The sequence below is a fragment of the Aotus nancymaae genome, unplaced genomic scaffold (genome assembly GCF_030222135.1).
Source record: "Aotus nancymaae isolate 86718 unplaced genomic scaffold, 86718_ANA_hifiasm-v0.15.2.pri h1tg000073l, whole genome shotgun sequence".
NCBI lineage: Eukaryota > Metazoa > Chordata > Mammalia > Primates > Aotidae > Aotus > Aotus nancymaae.
In genome coordinates this window covers 3027634-3046678 of record NW_026988488.1, presented here as the reverse complement: position 1 = coordinate 3046678, position 19045 = coordinate 3027634, and the positions used below count along the sequence as shown (strand labels likewise).

The window sequence follows — 19045 nt, the reverse complement described above, 5'->3', positions numbered from 1 at the left end:
TTATGGCTTATAGGATTTCTGCAGAGAGATTCACTGAATTTAATGTCTCCTAATAATAAAGCACCCTCAAAAAGCTACGTATAGAAGAAACATATCTCAATGTAATAAAAGCTATATACAGTAGACTCATTGTTAGTATTATACTGAATGGGAAAAACCTGAAAGGCTTTCCTCTATGATCAGGAATACAAGTATGCTTACTTTCACCACTTTTGTTCAACATAGTACTAGTAGTCAAAGCTAGAGCAATCAGACAAGAGAAAGAAATGAAGAACATCCGAATTGGAATGAAAGAAGTCAACCTATTTTTGTTTGCAGATGATACCATTTTATACTTCACATAACCCAGAGACTTTACCAAAAATCTGTCAGAACTGATAAATGAATTCAACAAATTTTCAGCATACAAAGTTAACATAAAAATCAGTAACATTTCTATATGCCCACATAGATAAATCTGAAAAAGAAATCAAGAAGGTAATCCCATTTACAATAGCCACAAATGAAATAAAATCATAGAATTAGTTAACTTAACCAAAGAAGTATAAAAGATTTTTACAATTAAAACTATTGAATATGGATGCAAGAATTTAAAAAGAACACCAAAAAAGAGAAATATATTCTCTGTTTGTGGATTGGAAGAATCAATATTTTTTAAATGTCCATTCTACCCAAAGGGAGCTACAGATTTAATGCAATCCCTATCCAAATACCATTGATATTTTTTACAGAAATAGAAAAAAATTTCAAAATTTATAGGAACCATAACAGACCCAGAATAGCCAAAGCTATCCTGAGCAAAAAGAAGAAAACTGGAGTAATTACATTACCTTATTTCAAGTTATACTACAGAGCTATAATGATATGGTTTGGCTGTGTTCTCACTCAAATCTTGTGTCAAATTGTAATCCCCATGTGTTAGGGAAGGGATCTGGTGGAAAGAAATTATATCATTGGGGCAGATTTCTGCCATGCAGTTCTCATGATAGTGAGTGAGTTCACACAAGATCTGATGGTTTAAATGTGTGACACTTCCACCCTCACTTTCTCTCCTGCCCTGCCATTGTGAAGATGATGTGCATGCTTCCACCATTGTAAAGATGTGTGTGCTTTTCTGTCACCTTCCACTATGATTGTAAGTTTCCTGAGGCTTCCCGGTCAAGCTTCCTGTTAAGCCGGCAGAACTGTGAGTCAATTTTAACCTTTTTTCTTTATAAATTCTTCATTTTAAGTTAGTTCTTTATAGCAGCATGAAAATGTACTAATACTTATAGTAACCGAAATGACATGGCACAGGCATAAAATCACAGATAGATCAGTGAAACAGAATAGAGAACTTGGGTAAGTCTATTCATCTGCAGTGGATCCATTTTTGACAAAGGTGCCAATAACACACTTTGGAGAAAGGACTGTCTCTTCAATAAGTGGTGCTAAGAAAACTGGATATCCATATGCAGAAGAATGAAACTGGATCTCTATCTCTCACCATATACAAAAATCAAATCCAAATGTATTAAAGACTCAAATATAAGACCTCAAACTGTGAAACTACTTAAAGTACACACTGGGGAAATTCACCAGGACATTGGTCTGGGTGAGGATTTCTTGAATAATACACTATTAAGTGCTATTTCTTAGTGCTATTTATTGCACCAACGATCAACACAAAAAATGGGCAAATGCAATCACAACAAGTTTTGCACAGCAAAGAAGACAATCAACAAAATGAAAAGTATAATAAGCAGATTTTAAAATAGGCAAAATCCTGAATAGGCATTTCTCAAATAAAGAAATACAAATGGCAAACAGGTATATTAAAATGTGTACAATATCATTGATCATCTGAGAAATGCACATAAAAACTGCAATAAAATGTCATCTCACCTCAGTTAAAATGACTTTTATTCAAAAGACAGGCAATAACAAATGCTGCGAGAATGTGGAGAAAAAGGAAACCTCATACACTGTTGGCGGTAATGTAAATTTGTACAACCACTGTGGAAAACAGTTTAGAAGCTGCTCAGAAAAAGGAAAAACAGAACTACCATCTGATCCAGCAATTCCACTGTTAGATATATACCCAAAGAAAGTAAATCAGTATATCAAAAAGATATCTGCAATCCTATGTTTATCGTAGCTCTATGCACAATAGCCAAGATTTGGAAGCAACCTAAGTGTTTATCAACAGATGACTAAAGACAATGTAATACATATAAATAATGGAGTACCACCCAGCCATAAGAATAGAATAAAAAAATCACATGTTCTCACTTATTTGTGGGATCTAAAAATCAAAATAACAGAAACTATGGGAATAGAGAGTACAAGAGTAGGTACAAGACGCTGGGAACGGTAGTTGGGGGATAGGGAAAATGGGGATGGTTAATGGGTACAAAAAAAACCAGACAGAATAAATGACACCTAGTATTTGTTAGCACAACAGGGAGAATATAGTAAAAAGTAAATATTTTTAAATAAAAATTATTTAAAATAAACAAAAAATACCAAAGCATCCATCAACAACATTGATTATATGTATCCATAGAGCTGGCTGTGAGAAATTAGTTTATGGATTGACAATTCAGAGAATTAGAGTCTGGAATCTCCTAAGGGAACTTATCTATATCTTGTTGTTGTCATTCTCTTCCCAAATTCTGTTAATTTTAGACAGTAATGCTACAGAGCTTTTTCATCAGTCTAACAAATTGTATTGAATTCACCTTTTTTATGCTTGCAAAGATTTTAATAATGTTGACTAAAATCAAAGTGTTATAATTATTTCAATCCAGAATCTTCAAAAAATTTGTAAGGAGGATATGGGAAAGCAGTCTGCTTAATTCTTCTACTCATTGTTACTAAATTATACTCCTAAAAGTGAAGTCAAGAGTCCTTTTATTTCTAAATAAAAACCCTGACTCTTTGGGGAGATGTTCTAACACAAAGCATAGAAAATGAAAAGAAGATTCATCAGCTTCATTTTTCAGTTTACTTAATCTGGATAATAATCTCTACCTACATGCTAATTCATCTCAGGGAAGAACTTACTACTATTTTGGATCAGACTGTACTTCATAGTAGGTACTCATTTCAAGGCAGTACTCAGTATAGATGTTTAATCTAAAGGTAATTTTAGTTATTTTTCTGCAGTTGCCAATATATTTTCCAAGGAAACAACAATATTACAAAATGCACTTTCAGAGAGAACTGAGATGGCAGAATAGAAGGCTCCACACCAATTTAATTACTATCTACACAGAAAAAAAAAACTTCATTATAACCAAAAATTAGGTGAGCCCTTATAATAATATCAGGTTTTAACTCTATACTGGTGAAAGACACACTGAAGAGACAGAAAAAACAGTTCTCAACCTCGAATGTCACCCCTTCCCCACCCTTAGCAGCAGCACTGTCTAGCAGCAGTGTGGTCCAGAGAGATTCTCTGGATGCTAGGGGAAGGCGAGCACAGCAATTGTGAGGCATTAATCTCAGTGCTATCCTTTAGAGCAGAAAGGAAAACTAGATCAAACTCACCTGATCCATGCCCAGCCAATGGTGGGAGCATTTAAAGCAACCTTAGCCAGAGGGGAATTGCCTAGCCTGGTGATCTGAACTTGACTTCCTTCACACCTCGCTACTGGGGGCCAAAGTGCTCTGCATCTCTAAGTAAACTTGAAAAGCATTCTGGGTCATCAGGACTGCAACTCTTAGGAAAGTCTTAGGGCTAATCTAAGCCCAGAGACAGTGGACTGGGGGTCAATGTGATCTACTAAAACACCAGCAAGGGCAGCTACGGAAGTGCTGGGATCACCACATTTCTAACCCCAGGCTGCACAGCTTGAAGTTCCAAAACAGATCCCTTTCTTCTGCTTTAGGAGAGTAATGGGAATAGTGGGGAGGACCTTGTCTTGCATCTTGGATACCAGCTCAGTAACAGCAAGATAGAGCAATGACCAGAGTCATGAGGCCCCCATTTCAGGCTCTAGCTTCCTGATGACATCTCAAGACACACCCTGAGCCAGAGGGAACACACTGCCTTGAAGGGAACAACCCAGTGGCAACATTTATCACCTGATAACTGAAGAGACCTTGGGACCTGAGCTACATCAAGGGGCTTGAGGAAGCCTCTGAGATTTGCTGGCTTCAGGTATCAGCATGACTACAGGAGAATATAACACCAAGTGGGCTTTTTGGGTCCTCAATTTCAGGACTTGACTCTTGGATGGCATCTCTGGATCTGCCCTGGGCCAGAGGGGAGCTGTCATTCCTGATGGAAAAAATCCAGGCCAGGCAGCATTCACCACAAGCTGATGTCAGAGCTCTAGGGCCTTAAGGGAACATTGGTGGTAGTCTGGCAGAACTGCTCATGGCCTAAGGTGATGGTTGCTACAGAGGGAATGTTCCCTTCCTTTGTGAAGGGAAAGGAAGAGTTGAAAAAACTGTGTCATGGATTTGGTGCCAGCTCAGCCACAATACAATAGAACACAAGGTAGACTTCTTAGGTTTGTCACTCAATTTTCTGACTCCAAGATGACACCTGTAAATCCACCTGGGACCTGGGAGAACTCACTGCCCAGAAGGGAAGGACACAGGCCTGGCTGGCTTTGCTACCTGCTGATTATAGAGTCCCAGGGCCTTGAATGAACATAGGCAGTAGCCAGGGAATGGTTACAATGGGCTTTGAGTGAGACCCAGTGCTGTGCTGGCTTCAGGTCTGACCCAACAAAGTTCTAGTGGTGGTGGCTACAGAGATGCTTGTGTACATCCAACCTCAGGTTTAAGTGGCTCAGAACAGAGAAAGAGACTCTATATGTTTAGGAGAAAATAAGGGGAAAGAACAGAGTCTCTGCTGGTAATAAAGAAAATCTTGTTTATGACCATCATGGTGCAACCTCTATAAGTCTGCAAGAACTGCAACATTACTGGGATTTGAGTGTTCCCTAAAGCAGACATGGCTTAGATCAAAACACCCAAGTTCCTTTTAATTTCTGGAAAGCTTTTCTAAGAAGGACAGGTGTAAACAAGTTCAGATTCTGAAAACTAAAATAAAAGTCAATCAATTCAATGTCCAAACATCAAAGAATATTTACTAGCATCAACACCACCCAGGAAAACATGACCTCACCAAATGAACTAAGTAAGGCATCAGGGACCAGTCTTGGAGAAACAGAGATATGTGACCTTTCAGACAGGGAATTCAAAATAGCTGTGTTGAGGAATCACAAAGAAATTCAAGATAACACAGAGAAGGAATTCAGAATTTTATCAGATTAATTTTTCAAAGAGATTGAAATAATTTTAAAAATCAAGCAGAAATTCTGGATCTGAAAAGTGCAATTGGCATACTGAAGAATGTATGAAAGTTTCTTATAGCTGAATTGATCAAGAAGAAGAAAAAGTGAGCTTGATGACAGACTATCTGAAAATACAGTGAGGGGAGACAAAAGAAAAAAGAATAGGAAACAATAAATCATGCCTTCAGGATCTAGAAAACAGCCTCAAAATGGGCAAATTTAAGAGTTATTGACCTTAAAAAGGAGATAGAGAAATAGATAGGGGTAAAACGTTTATTCAATGGGATAACAACAGAGATCTTTTCAAATCTAGAGAAAGTTAATAAAATCCAGATACAAAAAGGTTATATAACGTCAAGCACATTTAACTCAAAGAATACTACCTCAAGGCATTCAATAATCAAACTTTCAAAGACCAAGGATAAACAAAGGATCCTAAAAGCAGCAAGAAAAAGACACAAATACAATGAAGCTGCAATATGTCTGAACACAGACTTTTCAGTGGAAACCTTACAGGCCAAAAGAATGTAGCATGACATATTTAAACTGTTGAAGGGAAACAACTGTTACCCTAGAATAGTATACATGACAAAAATTCTCTTTAAACATGAAGGAGAAATAAAGACTTCCATTAGACTAACAAAAGCTGAGGAATTTTATTTATATGAGACCTGTCCTATGGGAAATGTTTAAGGGAGTACATCAATCAGAAAGAAAAGGACAGTACCTTTGCAGGGATATGGACGAAACTGGAAACCATCATTCTTAGCAAACTGACACAAGAACAGAAAACCAAACACCACATGTTCTCACTCATAAGTGGATGTTGGACAATGAGAACATATGGACACAGGGAAGGGAACATCACACACTGGGGCCTGGGGAGTTGGGGGCTAGGGAAGGAATAGCAGGGGGTGGGATGACTGGGGAGGGATAGCATTAGGAGAAATACTTAATGAAGATGACAGGGCAATGGATGCAACAAACCACCACCGTGGCACATGTATACCTATATAACAAACCTGCACAATCTGCACATGTACCCCAGAACTTAAAGTATAATAAAAAAAATAGAAAGAAAAGAACAGCAGTGAGCAGTAAGAAATCATCTGAAGGCACAAAACTCATGGGTAATAGTAAGCGCACAGAAAAAACACAGAATACTGTGGTGTTATAATACTGCAACTGTGATATGTAATCAACTAAAATGCTAACTAGAATAAATGATGAACCAAACAAAATTAATAACTGCAACCATTTCTTAAGACATAGACAGTACAATAAGATCTAAATAGGAAAAAAAAGTTAAAAAGCTTGAAAATAAAGCTATGGCACACAATTTATATTAGTTTTCTTTTTGTTTCTTATTTGTTTATAAAAATAGAATTAAGTAGTTATCAGGTTATAAGATAGCATGGGCAAGCTTCATGGTAACCTGAAACAAACAAACAAAAAAATGCGATGGAAACAGAAAAACAAAAAGCAAGATAAATTATATCACCAGGGAAAATCACTTTCACCAAAGGAAGAAAAAGGAAGAAAATAGAAATAACATCAGAAAACAACCAGAAAAGAAAGAACAAAATGGCAGGAGTAAGTCTTTACTTATCAATAATAACATTAACTGTAAATAAAGTCTACAATCAAAAGACATAGAGTGGCTGAGTGTATTAAAATCAAGATTCATTAATCTGTTGCCTACTAGAAACACACTTCACCTATAAAGACACAAATAGATTAAATAAAAAGTGATGGAAAAGACATTCCACACCAATGGAAATAAAAAAGGATCAGGAGTAGCATACTTATATCAAACAAAATAGATTTCAGGACAAAAACTGTAAGAAGAGACAAAGAAAGTTACTATATAATGATAAAGGGGTAAATTCAGTAAGAGGATATATCAATTTTAAATATATATACACCCAACACTGGAGCATCCAGATAAATAAAGAAAATATTATTAGAGCTAAAGGGAGAGATAGGTCCCAATACAATAATATCTGGAGACTTCAGCACTATACTTTCAGCATTGGACCGTTCTTCAAGAAAGAAAATCAACAAAGAAACATCAGACCTAATTTGCAGTATAGACCAAATGAATCTAATAGATATTTATAGAGCATTTCATCCAATAGCAGCAGAATACACATTCTTTTCTTCAGCATATGGCAATTGTGAGGCATTAATCTCAGTGCTATCCTTTTACAGCAGAGGAAATCCAGACCAAACTCACCTGATGCATGCCCAGCCAATGTTGGATGCATTTAAAACAGCATTAGCCAGAGGGGAATTGCCTAGCCTGGCAGTCTGAACTTGAGTTCCCTCACACCTTATTACTGGGGGTCATGGATTATTCTTAACAATAGACCATATGATAGGTCAAAAAAAGCCTGAAAACATTCAACAAAGTTGAGATAACATCAAGAATCTTCTCTGATAACAATATACAGAATACAATTAGAAATTAATAACAAGATAAATTTGGGAAACTATACCAACACATGGAAGTTAAACAATATGCTCCTGAACAACAAGTGGATAAATGAAACCATTTTTGTAAAGTTCTTGAAACAAAAGACAATGGAAATACAACATACCAAAACATATGGGATACAGCAAAAGCAGTACTAAGAGGGAATTGTATAGCTTTAATTCCCTACATCAAAAAAAAGAAATAACTTCAAATAAACAATCTACCAATACATCTTAAAGAACTAGAAGAGCAAAAGCAAACCAAACCTAAAATTAGTAGGAGAAAAGAACTAATAGGTTGGGTGTGGTGTCTCACATCTGTAATCCCAGCAGTTTGGGAGGCCAAGGAGGGCAGATCACTTGAGGTCAGGTCTTTGAGACCAGCCTGGCTAACATGGTGAAACCCTGTCTCTACTAAAAATACAAAAATTAGCCAGGCATGGTGGCAGGCACCTGTAATCCCAACTACTCATGAGGCTGAGGCAAGAGAATTGCTCAATCCCGGGAGACACAGGCTGCAGTGAGCCAAGATGGCAGCACTGCACTCTGGCCTGAGCAACAGAGGGAGACTCCATCTCAAAAAAATCTAATAAAGACTGCATTCCAGCCTAGCAACAGAGTGAGGCTCCACTGAAAAGAAAAGAAAAGAAGGGGGAAAGATCCAAGATGGCCGGTTAGGAGCAGTTCAGGATCACAGCTCCCAGTGAAAGTGCAGAGGGTGAGTGGACGCCGCATTTCCAGACGGATTTTTATTGCCCACAGACCAGGAGATTCCCAGGCGGAGGAGCCCCATGGGTCGCCAGGGCGGCTGTTTTGGCCAGCGTGGCTGTTTTGCCTGCAACCCGGTGCAGCGGTTCCTAGTGCAGAGTAAACGGGACTGTGTCCCCACTTAGCAAGCAAGGGCAGCTGAAACAGGGAGACAGGCCAGGAGATCCCTGGGCAAAGAAGTACCAAGAATCTCAGAGCCACGGTTTCAGCCGGCGCAGTGGGTCGCTGCACGGGAAATCACACAGATCCTGGCGCCTATTCAACAGGCGACCAGGATACCTGGGAGAGAGCCAACCGTTCAACTAAAAAACAGAAGGCTCTGAGGCAGGGAGCCAGGTGATCAGGCCTGACTGGTCCCACCCCCACAAAAACAAAAACAAAAACAAAAACAAAAAAAACAGCAATTGGAAACGCTCTGGGTTGAGAGTTTCACAGCAAGCACAGCTGAACCCAGGAAGGTCCAGCTCTGTGGGGGATGGGCGTCCGCCATTACCGAGGAACTCCACCACTATGGAGGTAGTCCGCCATAACTGAGGCAGCCTGCCTTTGCCGAGGCAACCGCCATTACAGAGAGAGTCCGTCATTACAGAGGCGGGCCACCATTGCCGAGGCAATTCTAACTACACCCATATAAACAAGACAGCAGGGAAGTTCACATGGCAGCTGGGCGGAGCCCACAGCAGCTCAGCGAAGCCTCTGCAGGCTGAGACTGACTAGGCTGCCTCCTTGTGGGCAGGGCAGCCCTGAAGAAAAAAAAAAAAAAAAGGCAGCACCACAGTGGAAACTCATAAAGCCCTAACTCCCTGAGACAGAACACCTGGGGAAAAAAAGGGATTTATGAGTTCTACTGCTGCAGACTTAAACTTACCTGCCCAGCAGCTCTGAATGAACAACAGACCTCACAGCTCAGCATTTGAGCTATTATAAAGGAAAGACTGTTTCCTCAAGCAGCTCCTTGACCCCTGTATACCCAAAGAGTCACTTCATAAATGAGAGCTCAGACTGATATTTGGCAGGTATCATTCTGGGACAAAACAGAAGAAGAAACTGGTAGCAATCTTTACTGTTTGGCAGCTGATGCAAGTGATCCCCAGGCAAGCAGGGCCTGGAGTGGACCTCAGCAGTCCTACAGCAGAGAGGCCAGACAGTTAAAAGGAAAACTAAGAAACAGAAATAACTTCATCATCAACAAACAGGACGTTCACTCAGAGACCCAATCAGAAAGTCAACAACTACAAAATCGACAGGTGGATAAATCCACAAAGATGGGAAGAAACGAGTGCAAAAAGGATGAAAACACCCGAAACCAGAACACTTCTCCTCCTACAAGGGATCACAACTCCTCACCAGCAAGGGAACAAGACTGGATGGAGAATGAGTGTGATGAAATGAGAGAATCAGCCTTCAGAAAGTGGGTAATAAGAAACTTCTGTGAGCTAAAAGAAAATCTTCTAACCCAACGCAAAGAAACTAAGAACATTGAAAAAAGATTTGACGAAATGCTAACGAGAATGGACAACTTAGAGAGGAATATAAGTGAATTGATGGAGCTGAAAAACACAACATGAGAACTTCACAAAGCATGCACAAGTTTCAACAGCCAAATTGAACAAGCAGAAGAAAGGATATCAGAGGTCGAAGATCAACTCAATGAAATAAAACGAGAAGGCAAGATTAGAGAAAAAAGGGTAAAAAGGAATGAACAAAGTCAACAAGAAATATGGGACTATGTGAAAAGACCTAATCTACGTTTGATAGGCGTACCTTAATGTGATGAAGAGAATGAATCCAAGCTGGAAAATACTCTTCCGGATATTATCCAGGAAAACTTCCCCAACCTAGCAAGGCAGGCCAATATTCAAGTCCAGGAAATACAGAGAACACCACAAAGTTATTCCTCAAGAAGAGGAACCCCAAGGCACGTAATCGTCAGATTCACCAGGGTTGAAATGAAGGAGAAAATGCTAACGGCAGCCAGAGAGAAAGGTCGGGTTACCCAGAAAGGGAAACCCATCAGACTCACAGCAGATCTCTCAGCAGAAACCCTACAAGCCAGAAGAGAGTGGGGGCCAATACTGAACAACCTTAAAGAAAAGAACTTTCAACCCAGAATTTCATATCCAGCCAAACTAAGCTTCATAAGTGAAAGAAAAATAAAATCCTTTGAGAACAAGCAAGTACACAGAGATTTCATCACCACCAGACGTGCTTTACAAGAGCTCCTGACAGAGGCACTACACATAGAAAAGAACAACCAGTACCAGCCACTCCAAAAACATATCAAATGTTAAAGAGCATCAACACAATAAAAAATTTGCATCAATCAACAGGCAAAACGGCCGGCTAGCATCAAAATGGCAGGATCAAATTCACACATAACAATATTAACCCTAAATGTAAATGGGCTAAATGCCCCAATCAAAAGACACAGACTGGCAAATTGGATAAAAAGCCAAAACCCATCAGTGTGCTATACCCAGGAAACCCATCTCACATGCAAGGATACACAAAGGCTCAAAATAAAGGGATGGAAGAAGATTTGCCAAGCAAATGGAGAGCAAAAAAAAGCAGGAGTTGCAATTCTCATCTCTGATAAAATAGGCTTTAAAGCAACAAAGATCAAAAGAGACAAAGAAGGACATTACTTAATGGTAAAAGGATTAATGCAACAAGAAGAGCTAACGATCCTAAATATATATGCACCTAATACAGGAGCACCCAGATACATAAGGCAAGCTCTTAATGACTTACAAAGAGACTTAGACTCCCACACAATAATAGTGGGAGACTTTAACACACCATTGTCAATATTAGACAGAACAATGAGACAGAAAATTAACAAGGATATCTAGGACTTGAACTCAGACCTGGACCAAGCAAACCTAATAGACATTTATAGAATGCTCCACCCCAAATCCACAGAATATACATTCTTCTCGGCACCACATCACACCTACTCTAAAATTGACCACATAATTGGAAGTAAATCACTCCTCAGCAAATGCAAAAGAACGGAAATCATAACAGTCTCTCAGACCACAGTGCAATCAAGGTAGAACTCAGAATTTTGAAACCAACCCAGAACCGCACAGCTTCTTGGAAACTGAACAACTTTCTCTTGAATGTTGACTGGATAAACAATGAAATGAAGGCAGAAATAAAGATGTTCTTCGAAACCAACGAGAATGAAGACACCACATACCAGAATCTCTGGGACACATTTAAAGCAGTCTCTAGAGGAAAATATACAGCAATAAGTGCCCACATGAGAAGCAAGGAGAGATCTAAAATTGACACCTTACTGTCAAAATTGAAAGAACTAGAGAAGCAAGATCAAAAAAACTCAAAACCTAGCAGAAGACAGGAAATAACTAAGATCAGAGCAGAACTGAAGGAGAGAGAGACACGAAAAACCCTTCAAAAAATGAATAAATCCAGGAGCTGGTTTTTTGAAAAGATAAACAAAATAGACAGACCACTAACCAGATTAATAAAAAAGAAAAGAGAGAATAACCAAATAGATGCAATAAAAAATAATAAAGGGGATATCACAACAGATTCCACAGAAATTCAAACCATCATCAGAGATTATTCATACAACTCTATGCACATAAACTAAAAAACTTCGAAGAAATGGATAAATTCCTGGACAGTTGCCTCCTCCCAAGCCTAAATCAGGAAGAAGTCGAAACCCTGAATAGAACAATAACAAGGTCTGAAGTCGAGGCAGCAAGTAAGAGCCTACCACCCAAAAAAAGCCCAAGTCCAGATAGGTTTACAGCTGAATTCTACCAGACATACAAAGAGGAACTGGTACCATTCCTTCTGAAACTATTCCAAATAATACAAAAAGAGGGAACCCTTCCCAAATCATTTTATGAGACCAATGTGATGCTGATACCAAAACCTGGCAGAGACTCAGCAAGAAAAGAAAACTACAGGCCAATATCCATGATGAACATAGATGCAAAAATCTTCAATAAAATACTGGCAAGCAGATTACAACAGCACATCCAAAAGCTTATCCACCATGATCAAGTAGGACTCATCCCGGGTATGCAAGGCTGGTTCAACATACGCAAGTCTTTAAATGTAATTCACCACATAAACAGAACCAAAGACAAAAACCACATGATTATCTCAATTGATGCAGAGAAGGCCTTCGACAAAACTCAATAGCCCTTTATGCTAAAAACCCTCAATAAAGTAGGTATTGATGGAACGTATCTCAAAATAATAAAAGCTATTTACGACAAACCAACAGCCAACATCATAATGAATGGGCAAAAACTGGAAGCATTCCCTTTGAAATCTGGCACTAGACAAGGATGCCCTCTCTCACCACTCCTATTCAATATAGTATTGGAAGTTCTAGCCAGAGCAATCAGGCAAGAAAAAGAAATAAAGGGTATTCAATTAGGAAAGGAGGAATTCAAATTGTCTCTATTTTCAGACAACATGATTGTACATCTAGAAGACTGCGTCGTCTCAGCCCAAAATCTCCTGAAACTGATAAGCAACTTCAGCAAAGTCACAGGATACAAAATCAATGTGCAAAAATCATAAACATTCCTATACACCAATAACAGACTTAAAGAGAGCCAAATCAAAAACGACTGCCATTCACAATTGCTACAAAGAAAATAAAATACCTAGGAATACAACTAACAAGTAACGTAAAGGATCTCTTCAAGGAGAACTACAAACCACTGCTCAATGAAATAAGAGAGGACACAAACAGATGGAGAAACATTCCATGCTCATGGTTAGGAAGAATCAGCATCATGAAAATGGCCATACTGCCCAATGTAATTTACAGATTCAACGCTATCCCCATCAAGCTACCGATGACCTTCTTCACAGAACTGGAAAAAAACACCTTAAACTTCATGTGGAACCAAAAGAGAGCCCGCATAGCCAAGTCAATTCTAAGCAAAAAGAACAAAGCGGGAGGCATCACACTACTGGACATCAAACTACACTACAAGTCTACAGTAATCAAAACAGCATGGTACTGGTACCAAAACAGAGATATAGACCAATGGAACAGAACAGAAGCCTCGGAGGCAACACAGCATATCTACAACCATCCAATCTTTGACAAACCTGACAAAAACAAGCAATGGGGAAACGATTCCCTGTTTAATAAGTAGTGTTGGGAAAACTGGGTAGCCATATGCAGAAGCAGAAACTGGACGCCTTCCTGACACGTTACACTAAAATTAACTCCAGATGGATTAAAGACTTAAACGTAAGACCTAACACCATAAAAACCCTAGAGGAAAACCTAGTCAAAACCATTCAGGTCATAGGTGTAGGCAAGGACTTCATGACCAAAACGCCAAAAGCATTGGCAACAAAAGCCAAAATAGACAAATGGGACCTAATCAAACTCCACAGCTTCTGCACGGCAAAAGAAACACTCATCAGAGTGAATCGGCAACCAACAGAATGGGAAAATATTTTTGCAGCTTACTCATCTGACAAAGGGCTGATATCCAGAATTTACAATGAACTAAAACAGATTTACAAGAAAAAAAAATGAAGCCCATTGAAAAATGGGCGAAGGATATGAACAGATACTTTACAAAAGAAGACATACATTAGGCCAACAAACATATGAAAAAAATGCTCATCATCACGGGTCATTAGAGAAATGCAAATCAAAACTACATTGAGATACCATCTCACGCCAGTTAGAATGGCGATCATTAAAAAATCTGGAGACAACAGATGGTGGAGAGGATGTGGAGAAATAGGAACACTTTTACACTGTTGGTGGGAGTGTAAATTAGTGCAACCATTGTGGAAGACAGTGTGGCAATTCCTCAAGGACCTAGAAATAGAAATTCCATTTGACCCAGCAATCCCATTACTGGGTATATATCCAAAGGATTATAAATCGTTCTACTATAAGGACACATGCACACGAATGTTCATTTCAGCAAAGTTTACAATAGCAGAGACCTGGAATCAACCCAAATGCCCATCGATGATAGACTGGACAGAGAAAATGTGGCACATATACACCATGGAATATTATGCAGCCATCAAAAACGATGAGTTCGCGTCCTTTGTAGGGACATGGATGAACCTGGAAACCATCATTCTCAGCAAACTGACACAAGAACACAAAATCAAACACCGCATGTTCTCACTCATAGACGGGTGTTGAACAAGGAGAACACATGGACACAGGGAGGGGAGCACTATACACGGGGGTCTGTTGGGGGGGAGGGGGGACAGCAGGGGAGTGGGGAGTTGGGCAGGGATAGCATGGGGAGAAATGCCACATATAGGTGAAGGGGAGGAAGGCAGCAAATCACACTGCCACGTATGCACCTATGCAACAATCTTGCATGTTCTTCACATGTACCCCAAAACCTAAAATGCAATAAAAAAAAATAAATTAATTTAAAAAAATGGAAAAAAAAAGAAAAGACAAGAAGGAAGGAAGGAAGAAAGGAAAGGAAGAAAGGAAGGAAGGAAAGGCTCCACCACCATTGCTCTCTGGATTCTCTCACAATAATGAATAAAGTTTCTTTGTTTAATGTGCAAATATGTAAATGCTATTGATTTCTTTCTAAAAGTCTATGCAAAAGAAAATCTAATAAAGATTAGGACTAAATAAATAAATTTAAAATGAGGAAAACAATACAAAAGATCAATGAAACAAAAAGTTGGTTTTTTGAAAAGTAAAACAAAATTGACAAACCTTTAGCCAAACTTAGTAACAAATAAGAGAAAAGATTCAAATAAAAACATTAGAAATGAAAAAGGAGACATTACAACTAATACTGCGGAAATTCAAAGATCATTAGTGGCTACAATGAGCATCTATATGCCAATAAGTTGGAAAATCTAGAAGAAATAGACAAATTTCTAGATTCATACAACCTATCAAGACTGAACTAGAAAGAAATCCAAAACCTGAACAGGCCAATCACAAGCAATAAGATCAAAGCCACATTAAAAAGTCTCTCAGTAAAGAAAAATCAGGGACCCAATAGCTTCACTGCTGATTTCTACAAACATTTAAAGAACTGATACCAATCCTACTAAAACTATTGCAAAAAATAGAAGAGGAGAGAATACTTCTAAATTCCTTATATGAGGTCAGCATTACTCTGAAACCAAAATCAGATAGACACATGAAAAAAACTAAACTACAATCCAATATCTCTGATGAATATTGATGCAAAAATCCTCAACAAAATACTCGCAAAACTGAATTTAATGTTACATTTAAAATAAATTCCTAATGACTAAAGATGTTGAGCATCTTTTCATGTGCTTGTTTGCCATATCTATCTCAAATCCTTTGCCCATTTTTTTTTCTTTTAAATCAGACTGTCCTTTGTCATTGAGTTTTAAACATTTAAAAATATATTCTGGATACTAGTCTCTTATGAGACATATAATTTGCAAATGGTTTCTCTCATTCTATGGGTTGCCTTTTCACTTTCTTAATCATGTTCGTTAAGGTACAAAAGGTACATGTGCATGATCTGCACATGTACCCCAGACCTTAAAGTATAATAAATAAATTTATATAAAAAAAGAAAAGTTGTAGTTATTTTTGATTGGTTCATCTTTTAGTCTTTCTATTTAAGACAGGGGTAGTTTACATGCCACAGTTATAGTGTTACAATATTTTCAATTTTCCTGTGTGCTTCTTATTACCAGTGAGTGTTGTCAGTTCAGATGATTTCTCATTGCCCATTAACATCCTTTAATTCTGACTGAAGTATTTCCTTTAGCATTTTACATAGTGTTAAGTCTGGTGTTGATAAAATTCCTCAGCTTTTGTCTGGGAAAATCTTTATTTTCTCATCATTTTTGAAGAATATTTTTGATTTGGTAACAGTTTTTTCCCCAAAGCCCTTTACACATGTCATGTCACTCTTTTGTTGCTTGTAAGGTGTCCACTGAAAAGTCTGGGGCCAGATTTACTGAAGCTCCACTGTATATTATTTGTTTCTTTTCTCTTGATGCTTTTAGAATTCTTCCTTTAGAATTGACCTTTAGGAGTTTGATTAAGTGCTTTGGGGTAGTCTTCTTTGAGTTAAATCTGCTTGGGATTCTATTCTCGTATTTAGATATTAGTATTTTTCTCCAGACTTGGTAAGTTCTGTGTTATTATTCTCTTGAATAATCTCTCTACTCTTATCTCTTTCTCTACCTCTTCTTTAAGGACAATAACTCTTAGATTTGCTCTTTTGAGGCCGTTTTCTAGCTATTCTAAGTGTGCTTCATTGTTTTTCCTTCCTTTTTGTCTCTTCTGACTGTGCATTTTCAAATAGCCTGCCTTCTCGCCCACTAATTTTTTCTTCTGCTTGATCAATTCTGCTATTAAAAGACTTTGATGCATTCTTCAGTATGCCAATTGCATTTTTCAGCTCCAGAATTTCTACTTAATTTTTTTTTTTTTTTTTTTTTTTTTTTGAGATTGAGTCTTCGTTCTGTTTCCCAGGTTGGAGTGCAGTGATGTGATCTCAGCTCACTGCAACCTCTGCCTCCCAGGTTCAAGCAATTCTCTGTCTCAGCCTCCAAAGTAGCTGGGACTACAGGTGCACACCACCACGCCTGGCTAATTTTTGTATTTTTAGTAGAGACAGGTTTCACCATATTGGTCAGGCTGATCTGAAACTCCTGACCTCAGATGATCCACCCACCTTGGCCTCCAAAGTGCTGGGATTACAAGCATGAGCCACCACGCCCGGCCAATTCTTTTTAATTATTTCAGTCTTTTAATTAAATTTATCTGACAGAATTTTGAATTCCTTTTCTGTGATATCTTGAACTTCTCCGTTTCCTCAAAACAGCTATCTTAAATTCTCTATCTGAAAGGTCACATATCTCTGTTTCTCTGGGATTGGCTCCTGGTGCCTTTTTTAGTTTGGTGAAGTCATGTTTTACTATATGGTCTTGATGCTTTCAGATATTCTTTGGTGTCTGGGCATTGAAAAGTTATGTATTTATTGTAGTCTTCACAATCTGGGTTTGTTTGTACTCAATTCATCTTGAGAAACCTTTCTGGGTATATGAAAGGACTTGGGTATTGTGACTTACCTGTGTCTGCATTAGAGGGCAACACAAGCCCAGTGATACTGTGGTTCTTGCAAACTCATAGAGGTACCACTTTGGTGGTCTTGGATAAAATCTGGAAGAATTCTCTGTATTAAGGCAGAAACACTTGTTTTCTCCCCTTACTTTTCCCAAACCAACAGAAAATCTCTCTTTGCTGAGCTGCCTGAAACTAGGTGTGGGGTGAATTAAGCCACCCTGTGAGTGCCACCACTGGTTATGTGCTGGGTCACAGCTGAGGCCAGCACAACACTGGGTTTCACCCAAGAGCCATTGTAACCACTGTCTGACTACCACCTATTTTCACCCAAGGCCCTAGGGCACTACAATCAGCAGGTCATGAAGCCAGCCAGGGTTGCATCTTCCCCTTCAGGGCAGTAACTTTTCCCCAGGGCAGGTACAGAAATTCTGTTCACGCACCAAAGACTGGAGTCAAAAACCTTAGAAATCTACTTGTGCTATTGTACTGTGGCTGAGTTGGTGCTCAAACAATGAGATGCTGTCTGTACACTCTCCACAGGAAGCAGAGCCTCAGCATGTAACCACCACCACCACAGGCTCACTGGAAATATTTTCAAGCTACCACTGATGTTCACTTAATGCCCAATGGATCTTTAGCATGCAGTGAATGCTGGCAGGCCTGAGACTCACCCTTTAGGGAAGTGGGCTCCCTTTTGGCCCAAGGCATGTACAGAAATTCTGTCTAAGAGCTGAGGTCTGGAATCAGAGACCCCAAGAGCCCACTTGGTACTCTACTCTCCCGTGGCCAAGCTAGTACTTAAGGTACAAGAAAGTCCCCTTTACTTTTTCCTCTGCTTTTCTCAAGTAGAAGGGGTCTCTTACTGTAGCTACTACAGCTGGAAATGTGCTGGATCTCACCTGAAGCCAGCATGTCTCAGTCTCAACCAAGGCCTATGGAATACTACCTGGGTATTGCTGTGGGTTATTCAGGGGCCAATGTATCTTTAAGCAGCAGGTGATGGGTCCTGCCTGGACTGGGTTCTTTCCTTCAAGGTAGTGGGTTCCCTCCTGGCTCAGTGTGTGTCTATAAATGTCATCCAGGAACTAAGGCCTACAATGGGAGACTCAAAACTTTGATCAGCGCTCCATCATACCTTGGCTGAGCTGGTATTCAAGGTGCAAGAAAAATTCCTTTTTACTCTTCCCTCTCATCTCCACGAGTGGAAGGAAGGTGTCTCTTTTGGTACCATGAGCTGTGCTGCCAAGGGTTGGAGGTGATGTGGCAAACACTCCCTTAGCCACTATGGCTGGTGTGTCAGTAGGTCGATGTGCACTGGCTCTTTGCCCAGCATAGATGTGCACTGGCTCTTTGCCCAGCATAGCACTAGGACTCAGCTAGGAGTTGTGGTCCCTGTGACCTGCACTGCCTTTAAAGTTTATTTAGAACCCCAAAGCACTTTAGT

The 19045-nt window shown here is 39.1% G+C and overlaps 1 protein-coding gene across 4 annotated transcripts in view; it reads right to left on the bottom strand.

Moving 5' to 3' along the window:
* Positions 1 to 19045, bottom strand: part of ZC3H12B (zinc finger CCCH-type containing 12B) — a 479271-nt gene that overhangs the window by 71597 nt on the left and 388629 nt on the right. The window lies entirely within an intron of this gene.